The 13,948-nt window shown below is 28.5% G+C and overlaps 1 pseudogene; it reads right to left on the reverse strand.

Moving 5' to 3' along the window:
- Positions 1–2,509: 2,509 nt before the first annotated feature.
- On the reverse strand, positions 2,510–6,467 carry LOC131171222 (disease resistance protein RPV1-like; annotated as a pseudogene).
- Between the last annotated feature and the right edge of the window lie 7,481 nt (positions 6,468–13,948).

The raw sequence follows: 13,948 nt of genomic DNA on the forward strand, positions 1-13,948 counted from the left end.
AGGGACTAAATTGCCAATAAAATAAAATCTTAAGGACTAAATTATTTTCATACTGAAATAGAGTTAAGGGTATTTTGGTATTTTTTATTAGAATCAATGGTAATTAACAAAATTTCTAACAGCAAAGATTAAGTTATAAGTTTTATCAAATTTTGATGACTGAATTGCTTGGTATTGAAAATAAAGGAATTAAGTTGTTGGTTTTGTCAAATTTCAGATGTTAAATTATAATTTACTCTTTTTTAAAATTACATTTAAGCTTAAATTCAGTTAATATTAAATGTTAATAAAACAATACAGAAATGATAAAAAAGTAATAGTAATTCTTAAATTAATAAATATTTTACATATATAATTAATTAAAACAAATTAAAATTAATATTTTAATTTAAATAATTAAATATAATATTTATAATCCTATAATAATATTATATCATATATAAAATTTAATAGAAAATTATATATAAAAAATTAAGGGTAAAAAATACTTTATTTTGAGATTTGAGAAAACCTATAATTTAGTTCCTATATTTTCAAAACAAATCAAATAATTTCCCAAAGTTTTGCAAAACTTACAATTTAGTCATTCCGTTTAATTTTTCTTCCAATTTGCTATTAATTATAGCGAAAATAACTAAAATACCTTTAACTGTATATGTTTTCTAACTTAAACAATTTAGTCTTTGAGGTTTTGTATTATAACCAAAATAGTGTAAATCAAGAGACTATTTTGTTTATAAAATTTAAATTAAAGCATTATAATACAATAACTTAGGGACTTAATCATTTTAGTTAGGAAATATAGATTAAAGGGTTTTGGTTATTTTTACTATAATTAATGGTCAATTAGATAGAAAATTATACAGAGAGACTAAATTGTAGGTTTTGGCAAATTTCTTGGACAAAAATGTTTAACTTTAAAAATACGAGAATTAAGTTATAGATTTTACCAAATTTTAAAGGCTTTCACTTAAAAATTTATATACAAGTCTATATAACAAGTACAATAATATGCGATACATATTAAAGATAAAATTGACAAAACTAATAATAATAAAAGGAGCATAACATTGATTTTCCTAATTTAAACCTACAATCAATTTAAAAAAAAAAAAAAAAAAGTAAAACCTACAACACAAATAATAAACAACAAATTAAGTGTCAACTGAGCAAAACGAGTGACTAAAGGAAAAAGAAATCTATAAAAAAAAAATAAATTTTTAACCGAAACATAATTTTAATTTTTCATGCAAAAAGCAATTTCTCAAAAGAAAATTGAAAAAAAAAAGAATTAATAATTTAATATGCGAATAATGTGTACACACAATCATTTTTTCAATTGAATAACCATAAAGAAAAACAATTATTGCGTATTTTACTGACTCAATTTTTCTATTTTTATCTCTTGTCAAATTTTGCCATGAAATCTCAATAACCAAACAAACGATGTAATGAAATGTGACCAAATGAAAGAATTATAAAGAATATAATTACCCATATTTTTCAACAACGGTGAATAAATGCAAATATCTTCAAATTAAAATGTATAAAGAATGATGAATTCATACTTTAGCTACTTTTAAAAAAACAAGAAAGAAAAAGGCCACTTAAAAGTTCCTCTGCAATAGTTATTCCTGGGAGACCCAAATCCTCAAAAGGCTTATCGCACCACATTAATTCCTCTACATCTTCATCCTCATGATATATTAGACGAAGTCCACAATTCTTCACCTCTAACTGGTCAGAAAAAAATGACGCCTTAAGTTGATTACATCCTTTCAACTGATATAGACAAGTTATGGAGCTAGGAGGCACAGAGCTAACCCAAAGTTGATCAGAAGTGATGCATAAATCTTGAGCGATTTCCATCTTAGAGCGACATAGAAACAAACTTTGTTCCGACGGCAAATTGTATGCATGCAAGTCACAGACAACAGTACAAGTATCCACTGAAGGAGGCTGATCATGATGGAATCTAAAAACTCCAGATAAAAAGAATCCTCCCCATCCGTAATTCAACCAACAAGGAGGTAGCTGCAATTCTAATGAAGACCCCGAGCCTTGATTGTTGAACCACACAGGAACTTCACTTGAGGATAAACACAATGATATAAGGGTGTTTAAACTAAAGAGTCCCTGAGCCAAAATTATTACTTAACAATTAACATGTGTAGCTTTGCAGCAATGTTCTAAGGGAAAATAAAACATTTTTTGGTGGATGCATGTGTAATTGGATAGTTATTTAGTAGTTGAGTTGGTCCTGGAATGCACAAATTCTAAAGTTCTTTGGCAAGAAGTCAGAATGCACATAATGAAATTTGCTATGACCCACAAATATAACATAAAAAAGGAACAAATACATGATACAATATCATATGACACAAAAATATATAATATCTTTAAAAATAAAAAGTAAGATAGTATACATATACATATATACTGAAAAATGTGATTTTTTTTTTGAAAAATCTAGGGCCCCCCAATATGCGTGTGTGTGTGTGTGTGTGTGTGAGAGAGAGAGAGAGAGAGAGAGAGAGAGAGAGAGACTGACCAGAGAGAGAGAGTTATGCATCAATAAGAAATGTAGGTAACTCATTAGCCTTGCAAGTGGCCTAAGATTTTGGCCTTGAATCTCAATCAAGCTTACCCATTTTATAAGAGTGAACGATGAAGTTCTTGAAGAGCTTGCTTCAAATGGATTAGGAATACTTTCCTGTGTAGTTAGACATTCCGCACTAAGTTGTAAAACGGTTGATGAAAGATCACGCAAGGACTGAAGCTTCTTGCAATCAACGAAGTGAAGGTTTTCAAGTTTAAAATTTCTACTTATGCTTGTAGTTAGTGAAGTTTCCAAGCAAAAGCTACCCTCCTTACTAAGATATTTGAGATCTGAAGGAAGATTATTTGGAAATGATCGAATCCTCTTACAATTGCCAAAAAGAACACCTAAGAGTTTAGAGAGTTGACTAATGCTTTCAGGCATGCTTACAAAATCATTTCCTCTTAGATCTAGATGTTGTAAAAATGGGAAACAACTTAGATCATAAGGAATCATTCCATCCGTAAGACCGCAATGACTTAGATTAAGTCTCCTAAGAATGCAAAAACCTATTAAAGAAGGCAACTCAAAGGACATGGTAGGTGTAGGCTTCTTAGGCATTAGCCACCAAGGGCAAAGACAATCCCATGGCTGAGCTAATGGCAATGATGTTGAACCGATTCCTGCTATTTCAAACACTTGCATAGATGTCATATCCCCTATGTTATCTGGAATTTCTTCAAGATTTGAGCAGCCACTCAATATAAAAACTTTAAGAGACTTCAAATTACACAGGCTACTTGGAAGAGCTGTAAGGCTTTTGCAATTCTTCATGTTCAGTAAAACAAGCCTTTCTAGAAGTCCAATAGAATGGTGTACTTCAAGTAATCCTGTACAACATTCAAGTATCAACTCTTCAAGGTATGGGATCTCTCTAAAGTCGGGTGTCTTGATTAAATTTTTGGAGTAACTAAGATCAATTATCTTCAACAACTTTAAAGGCTGTAAAAGATATTGAAAGGAAATCAGAAAGAAACCGTAAAACCAGAGTAATAAACAGATATAAGGAGTTAATCATACATACTCTTACTCCCTTCCATATTTGTTCAATTCTGCTATAAGACAAATGGAGCTCAACAAGTTGATCTGGTTGAAAAGTTTGTGGCAAAGATTTGAAAGGATACCCACGCCATTCCAAGTACCTTAATTCATTGGAAAGATATTCAATGTCTTTGGAGAGTTTTAAATTGCGAAGTATAAGCAATCTGAGAGCTTTCATCTTCAAGAAGGCTTTAGAACTCATGTATCTGTCTCCTTGATCAAACATATAATCCAGGACTACACCTTCAATTAGATTTGTTCCCTGAAAAATCAAAGGCAACAATTAAAGGTGAAAACAACTGAAAGACTTATAACATTTATAATGGAAGTTTATCAAATCAAATATAATTCTTAATATTGAGTAACACTAACCGTATCATTCATTAAGATGTGACAGACATCCTTATAAAGCCATAGTCTACTACGTCGTCCAGGCTCTTCTCGACATTCTCGATGAACAATTTCTTGACCCATTTCTTCAAGCAAATCATGCATCCACACACGGTTGTCTGAAATAGTTATGAGAGATTTATCGATAAGCTCCCTTATACCAATATCTGGGTATAATCCACCACTTTCCAATACTTTCATCACATAACGTTTCATTTTTCCTTTGAAAAAGCATGCGATGTCAAGAAATATTTTTTTTTGTATTTCCTCCAATCCATCAAAACTTATTTCAAGCTTAGAATTTTTTCATTGGGAATTTCTTTCAACCTCTTCAATGCACTGTTCCATTCTTTCACAGATCTAGCATACAAGGAGGAACCCAAAAAATTAAGCGCTAATGGGAGGCCACCTGCATAGTTTACAGCTTTGTTGGATAGCTCCATGTAATCTTGTGGTGGACAATCTTTCTTAAAGGCTTTCAAGCAAAAGAGTTGAAGGGCTTCATGATGATTTAACTCCTCAACCCTATATATTTGATCTACTTCATGTTGGATCAACAATGTTCATCCCTAGTCGTTATTATGATTCTACTTCCAACTCCAAACCAGTTTTCATCTTTTTTTCCAACTAAAAATTCTAATTGCTCTAACTCATCAACATCATCAAGAATGACCAAAACCTTCTTCCGAGATAGCCTATTTTTTATGTGATAAACTCCATTGTATTCATCATACACATCTATGTCTCTTTCCATCAATGTTGCACATAAAAGTCGTCTTTGTAAAGTGAACAAACCATATTTTCTTGAAGTTTCTCTAACATCCGCAAGAAAAGCACTACCCTCAAATTGGCATTGCATTTCCTTGTAGGTGACACTAGCAATAGTTGTTTTTCCAATGCCACCCATCCCACAAATACCTACCATTTTGACATTATTTAGCTCCTTTATATTGATACACAATCTCATTTTCTCTAATCGTGAATCCATTCCAACAAAATCCTTGGCTATGCTATGACTAAATCTTCCCAATTTGTTAAGTACATCTTTAGTGATATCCTGAATAAACTCTGACTCCTCCCTACAATATAAGAATTTCCTATTATCATAAATAACACAATATTTTAAACATAGAAATAACATTAAAAATATGAAATGTTCAATTTTGCTCATATCGCGCACACGGAAATTCTATAATATGCAAAGAGTATATAATAGAGAGAAATAAATAAATAATTCCTAAAACATAGCTTGATGGGTCATTTGTTACGTCTTTCTTCTATAAGCATAGCTTGGTATTTATAGAAGCTATTTTCCATTGTGCAGTGCACTTTCCTAAAACCTAATGAAAATTATATTTTGTTGTGACAAATTGGAAAAGCTTTCTTCTCTCGTTGTGACAAATTCAAAGTCTTTTAATTTTACCTTTGAAATTGAAAGCAAAGTTAATTAAGCATACAGCATAAAAATTGGGCTAATTATATGTTGCTATTGGGTCAATTTACTCTAATTTTTAGCTGTATACAAAGGAGAGAGAAAGAGGCACGTAAAGGTTACTTGCTTTAAATGTTAAATTTTCTTTTGATCCTTAATGTTTTATGGAAGTAATAACTAAGTTTTTACATTTTTTAATATTTTTTGAAAAATATTTTACTAAGATAATATTGTGAAAAAAAAATTTGATGTTATAATTATTGAATATTTAATTTTGATTTTCGATTTTAAGATGAGATTGAAAGAGTAAAAGAATGAAATAAATTTTTTATTTTACTTTCAATTAATTTTTTCTATTATTGTTATGGTTTTTTTAGGAGGTAAATTATAAAGACAGGGTAGAAAGATAAAGTTTATAGAGAAATAACTTTTTATAAATTTTGAGTAGCCAATTATAAAATGTAAAAATTTTTATTTAGTCCCTGAACAAGTCATGTAGTACACAGTTAAAAATGACGACAAATTAGCTCAATTTATCAATTTTAAAATATAACTAATTATTCAATTTTTATATTTTGTACTTGATTAAATTTTACTATCAATTTGAAAGATCAAATTAATATTTAGTTTATATATCATGCATTGTGATTATTTTTTTGACAAGTAACTATTATTCAATATTTAATTAGTCATATTGAATTATCATTTAATTAATTACTAATTAAAGAGTTCATAAATTATGCAAAATTTTTAAAATTATAGTATTTCAAAATATTAAACTTTATAAAATTATAAATAATTTGTAACTAAAATATGTTAATTTGATCTCTTAATAATAATAATAATAATAATAATAATAAATGATATTAATAATAGTAACCATTATTATTATTATTATTATTATTATTATTATTATTATTATTAAATGATGATCACAATCGTGCATATATAGTGTACTTTCAATATATACCTTACACTATCTATGACCCTGTCTTTATGAATCATTTTTTTCCAATAAGAACATCTGATGCCTTCCCATTCATCTGATATCAAAAGTAAAGCCCCTTTTAGCTGCTGCTAAAAAAAAAAAAAAAAAAATCTGGCTGCCTTAACCTTAGCAACTGTTATCTCTTTAGGATAATCTCAAAATTTTAATTTAATATTACATATTTTTCTTCCACACACACATATATATATATATAAAGTTTAAGTGAGGAGAAGCTCTCAGTTCAGATTAGGATATACTACCAATTCTATTAAAAAATTATAGTACAGTTTATAAATCAACCACCCAGAACAATAGTTAATCAAACTTGAATTCTCAAATCATATAATAAAACTTTTATTGAGTTTTATCGAATAAGCCAATCCTCACTAGTAAAGTTAAAATATTTTAATCTTTATATAATTGTCCTAAACTAGAGACCACAAATTAAAAATTTGAGGAATTAAAATGGACTTTTTTTTTAAATAAAATCAAGATGTAACATGCTCGCATGATGAGGAAGTTTGTGGTAATTGTTGAAAAAATGGATTAGGCCTAACTACACTCGGAAAGTTACCTTAAGCGGAGATTTAGATTAAACTAATGTTTATTTCTCTTACTCTCTTTGTTTACTAGAGGAGTTTTTTCATCAACAGAAGATTTAGATTGTAAGCCAAGTGTATGGAGTTGAGTCTGTTGACTCTGGGCGATCTCTCTTTGGCTTTTCCCTTCTTGTTTCTTCTCTTTTTTCTTTATTAATTTTTCTTTTTGCACAAAAAAAAAGAGAAGAGATTTATTAAGTCTTATATTTAGTACAAAGTCATTATCCCAAATCAATGTGGGACAACACACTCCCTTCAAGCCTAAACATGAACATCTAGAGCATGAAGTTTATAGGTAAACACATCTGTAAGTAGCCTAACATTAATGCAGGGTAGGCTCTGATATTATATTGAGAAAATAGACCGTGTCTAACTCCACTCCAAAAGCTAGTTCAATTGGAGGAGGTTTATCCAAATATCTTATATTTAGCACAAAATCCTTTTCGCAAACCAATGTGGAATACAACCAATAATGTTGTTAATTACTAGTTGAAATCTTAAGCGAAAGTGAAAGATACAGTTTGAGTGGCGATGGAATTACAAAGAGGACTTATTTAGCATCATAAATTAGAGGTTCTACAAGAAGTTTTAAGATAAATGGATGCGGTTAAACCAATGTGGAACAACAATAACCAGTAAAGTAGTTAATTAATAGTTGAAATCTTAAACATATCTGAAACATATCTAATTGCTTTGATTGAAATTATCTGAAACATATCTTATATATTATATCAAATTATATATTATATAAAAAAGTGTGCAATCAAAACCCCTTCCCTCCTCCTCTTTATAATTAGGTATATGTATATGCTAATATAATATCATATATATTGTGCTCGGCCCACTCATTTATATATATATATATATATATATATATATATTTTGACTTTAATATAATAATAATAATAATAATAATAATAATAATAATAATAATAATAATAATAATAATAATATTATTATTATTATTATTATTATTATTATTATTATTATTATTATAAGGTGAACATCTATTTAGAATACGTTAAAATTAAACATATTAAAAATAAAGATATAAAAAATAAAAGAAAATAGGACATGACAAGGAATAAAAATAGTGGTTAAATGATAAATTTTTTAAAATTTTGTGAAGATTTTTGTACTCTTTAATTTCTATCTGTTATTTTGACATAGTTAAAGAATGAATTGCTTGACAATTAAGCTTTGGTCTCTCTTTACTTGATTTACTTATTGGCCTATGCTCTTTCATCTATCTTTGGGTACTCTTTCAAATTGTAAATTGAATTCTAAAATTATAATATTTAAGTACTTAAATAAATATTTTAAAAAAAGTACTTAAATGCATAAAAATAAGTTAATTGTTTTAATAAAAATAATAATATATTATTATTGGGGTAGGTTTGAGGGATTCAAGACGGGAAGACCTTCTCCCCATTGCTGCCCTGTGAATATCGGAATCAAGACGAGTGTTAATTAGCAGTAAAGTTGTTAATTAGCAGTTAAAATCTTAAGCGAGAGTGAAAGAAGGAATGGACGAGATATATTCAATTACTTCGATTTGAATTATTTGAAAGATGTCTTATATTAAATTATACTTATATATTATTTAAAAAATTGTACTATAAAAGCTACCCCTTTCTAATTAGGTATATGTATATGCTAATATAATATCGTATATATTGTTCTTGGCCCCTCATTTAATATATATATAGAGAGAGACTCTAATAATAATAATAATAATAATAATAATAATAATAATAATAATAATAATAATAATAATAATAATAATAATAATAGTTTATTATTATAAAGTGAATATATATTTTGAATATTCTAAAAGTAAAAATATTAAAAATAAAGATACAAAAAAGAAAAAGACAATTAATTGGAAATGACAAAAGAAAAAAAAGCTTAAATGATAATTTAAAAAAAAATTTGTGTAAAGTTATGTATTCTTTAATTTCTGTCTTTTATTTTGACATAGCTAAAGAATGGATTGCTTGATAATTAAGTTTTGGTCACTTTTTACTTGATTTGTTTATTGACCCATGCTCTTTGATCTCTCTTTACATATTCTTCGAACTAGAAATTGAATTAAAAAATTATAATATTTAAGTACTTAAATATATGTTTTAAAAAAATAATCAAATGCATAAAAATAAGTTAATTTTTAAATAATAATAATAATAATATATTATTATCGGGATAGGTTTGAGGGATTCAAAATGAGAAGACATTTTCCGCATTCTTGCCCTATGAATATCGGAATTGGGATGAGGTCATAGTGAATTGAATTACAATAAAAAAACATTTGTCATACTTAATTTTGGCCCCCCTCATACCTAATCCTATGTTCGCGCCTGAGAGAAAGATACAGCTTGAGTGGTGATAGATTTAGAAAGAGGACTTATTTAGCATCATAAATTAGAGGTCCTATAGGAATTTTTAAGATATATTGATGCGATTAAATCAAAGTGGAACAACAGTGACCTGTAAAGTTATTAATTAGTAGTTGATGTCTTAAGCAAAAGTGAAAGATACTGCTTGAATGGTGATAGATTTGGAACGAGGACTTATTTAGCATCATAAATTAGAGGTCCTATAGATAGTTTTAAGATATATGGATGCGATTAAGTCATTTTTTGAGTAATATTTGGGCAGCAAGACTTGAAAATTAAGTCATTTATGGAGTAATATTTGGGCAGTAATACTTGACATTGTGAGATATTTTTGCAGAAATTAAAGCATCAACAGATTTTATTGCCAAAAAAAAAAAATTCAACAGTTCAAACAGTTTCAAAAAGTCACCTCTAGGTGGGAAACAATTTTGGAGTTACCTCAAAAAGGATGGTAAATAAGTTTTTGGGAAAATTACGTAAAGTCGCCCAACCTGTAAACATGTTTTCAATATTATAATTTTTATAATGTTCTTCTTATTATTTTAAAGAAACTTTATTGAGATATTTTTTTAATAACTTATAATTTATGTATAATATTTAAATTAAAATATTAATTTAATTAATTTATATATATAAATATTTATTTATATAAAATGATTACACTTTTAATTAAATTATGTTATTTGAATTAAAAGATTATATATATATATAAAGATTTCAGTCAAATCCAAGATAAATATAAAGATATAAAAGAACAACATTAACAATGTTATTTGAAATTCTAAATCAACTTAACAAAAGTTTTTTTTTTATTGGATACTCACCTCCATTTTAAATTAAAAAATTAAAATTTTTTTTATTATCTAAACAAGATATTTTCAAATTTATAAATTTCAAATTCTAAATTTTTGATTCAATATCTAAAATTTAAATCTAAATCCATGAATCCAAAAACAAGCTAACTTCTTTTTCCACCTTTTTCTCAAAAATGATAATGTTTGACATGAAATTTGACAGTGACTTAGAGTTTGAATTGCATATAGAAAGAAAAAAGAAAATTGGATGAAGACTGTGTGTAGGAAAAATGCTAAGGAAGTACGTGAAGACTGGTTCAAGAGTATGCACAGGGAAAATGCTAAGTGAAAATTGGATCAAGACTACAAAATTCTGAGAAAGTGAAAATTGGATAAATTTTGATTTGAAATCTAATAGTGGCTCTGAGTTTGAATTGCATATCAAAAGAAAATGATAAGAAAGTGAAGATTGGATCAACACAGCGCAGGGAAAAATGCTGAAAATTGGATCAAGATCATGTACAGGTAAAATGCCGAGAAATTAAAAATTGGATCAAAACTAGAAAATGTTGAGAAATTGAAAATTGGATAAAACTAAGAATGACAATGGGTTGAGTATTCTCGGATAATTGATCAAACCCTATTGAAAGAAGCTTGAGTATTATATAATGAAGTTTGAGACAAGTTATGATTAAGAAAATAATACTCACATTGAATTTGAATTAAGTTTACATTTTATATATTACGGGTGCCCATTACTCGAATATATTTATATAAATAAATAATTTTATATATATATATATTGAATATTTTATTTTGAATAAATAGAATTTAAATATTTTATAAGATTATTAAAATTTAAAATATAAATAATTAGTAAATTTTTTTTTATAAATTATTAACTAAAACATATAAAATCAAAAGGATTCAAGTAATATTTGAATAATGATAATCGAATTTTAGATGAGTGCAGATAGTTTAGAATAAATTCTAATCGAATTCAAAAGGAATTTGATATTAAAATTATTAATTAAATTTAGATAAAGTGATTTTTACAAATATATGTTGCTATCTCAAGACTATGTACAAAGAAAATGCTAAGAAAAGTGAAAATTGGTTCAAGACTATGTATAGAGAAAATGCTAAGAAAAAATCTCTTCAAATATTACTTTAAAAATTAAGAGTACTTCGAAACACAAATTTTAGATTTTTAAACTTTAAAAGCCTTACTCATTATCTTAAAAAATTTCCTCTCAAACAGTGTGACGCTCCTCACTCGTCTACAGTGTAGCCGAGCGATGAGTGCCACATTCGGTGCCGGAGCATCCTATCTTGTTTTATCATATCTATTGTAAACTTTTGATGTCATTTAAAACATGTATTCTATGTGTATAATTTTTTTTTTTTGACTTATTTCTGTGGAGACCCGAACAGAGCCTCCCCCGTTTTATTAGCATCTGGCGAGTTCCACTATCACCTGTTAACATATTCATAGTCATCTCACATATTTCCATATCATATTCTCTTTTATCATATCATTCACAACTATTTATGAGATCTCAAAAGGAAGTATCATCTATTGCATTCATATGAAAATTCATAGATAATAAATTACAAGTTTTCATTTCAATCTCAAGTTTAATTTCAAGTCCAAAATGAAATACATCATAAACTAGTAATTACATCATGACTAAATATAATGAACCAAAATACTAGTCTATATATGGGCCCTACCAAAATACAAAAGACCGGTGAGGTGACTCTGGACAGTGGCAGATTTGGTCAGAGCTCTGTCAGTGCACTACTGGTGCTGCTACTGCAGCTGCTGCGGCTGATCTCCAGTACCTACGCGATGGAAAACCAACGCGCTAAGCATAACGCTTAGTAGTGCATAATTTATAATAACAATAATTTAACAATTTAAAATAATATCTGCAACTCATAATTTCTGGGTCTTTTATTTATTTATTTTTATTGCTCTTTGGAAGCAATTAACATTATCGGGATCTTTTATGATTAATTATTGTATTTTAAGTCTTAATTAATTTTTTTATCAATGCCCAAGAAACCTATAATAAATTATAAAAGCTGGATGCACGGGTGTATACTGGTTAGACAGCTGTATGTCTATCCAGTATACGTCTGTCAGGCACGAGGCCAGCTGTCGGGCACGAGACCTGCTGTCAGGCTTGTAAAGCCAGAAATAAAGTAGGTACAATGGCCAGTAAGTAGGCATATAGCCTGTAGAACAACCATACCAGACATATATTGTCAGTTCATGATTTTCTCGATAGGCAGTACTGCTATCTGTAGTCCCTAATTGGTATACAAATTTATCCAACTAAATAAATAAGTCTAGGTATACTATGGGCAATTAAACATTTTTAATTAATTTAGTGAACTAGTACTGTTCATTGGTACCATTAATTTCATATTAATAGGACATTAGTCCTAATTTACATATTCATATCATTTTTAATATTTAATTTTCCTTATGAGTATTTTAATTATCATATATAGCATTTTTCCCATGAACCTTTCTTTAGGTTCATGTTGATGTGTTATCTTTTATCTAGGAATTTGACTAGGTTAGGATGTCTATTTAGTCATACTTTCTTCATAACAATTGCTCCTCTATGTTTAAACTTGAATTTCAGTTTTTGAATCACTGAATTTGGGGTTATAAAACTCAAGTTATGGTCAAAATACCAAAGGAACAGTATTTTGGACAATTTCTGGGTTGGCAGTTTTAGTGACTAAACTTGTGCTAACAATTTGATTTGGTTAAAGGCAAAACTGGGTCAAGTGGTCTTCATGAAAAGTGTAGCCCTATGTCTAAGCTTTCCATTGATGAAATTTTAGGTCATTTGGACCATTATAGAGAGAGTTATGACCAAATAAACACGTACTGTTCATTTAGTCATTTTCTAGGTTGGCAGTTTTAGTGACCCAACTTGTGCTAACAATTTGAATTGGTTAAAGGCAAAACTGAGTCAAGTGGTCTTCATGAAAAGTGTATCCCTATGTGTAATATTTTCATTGATGAAATTTTAGGTCATTTGGACCAGTATAGAGAGAGTTATGACCAAATGAACACGTACTGTTCATTTGGTCATTTTCTGGGTTGGCAGTTTTAGTGACCCAAATTGTGCTAACAATTTGAATTAGTTAAAGGCAAAACTGGGTCAAGTGGTCTTCATGAAAAGTGTAGCCCTATGTCTAAGCTTTCCATTGATGAAATTTTAGGTCATTTGGATCAGTATAGAGAGAGTTATGACCAAATGAACACGTACTGTTCATTTGGTCATTTTCTGGGTTGGCAGTTTTAGTGACCCAACTTGTGCTAACAATTTGAATTGGTTAAAGGCAAAACTGGGTCAAGTGGTCTTCATGAAAAGTGTAGCCCTATGTCTAAGCTTTCCATTGAAGAAATTTTAGGTCATTTGGACCAATATAGAGAGAGTTATGACCAAATAAACACGTACTGTTTATTTGGTCATTTTCTGGGTTGGCAGTGTTTGGTCATCCGGGTTTGGGCAGAGAATTGGTCATGATTTTGACAGAATTTGAGCAGGGTTTCTTCTTGAAAAATGAAGGTTTGGATGTTTGAAAACACCTCCAATTGGCTTCATACCAATTGGAGTCACACATTATCAGTTAGGGTTCAACAAACACACTGGACTCATTGAGTCCCAACCTGCAGAAAATT

Source organism: Hevea brasiliensis, chromosome 12 (genome assembly GCF_030052815.1).
Source record: "Hevea brasiliensis isolate MT/VB/25A 57/8 chromosome 12, ASM3005281v1, whole genome shotgun sequence".
Taxonomy (NCBI): Eukaryota; Viridiplantae; Streptophyta; class Magnoliopsida; order Malpighiales; family Euphorbiaceae; genus Hevea; species Hevea brasiliensis.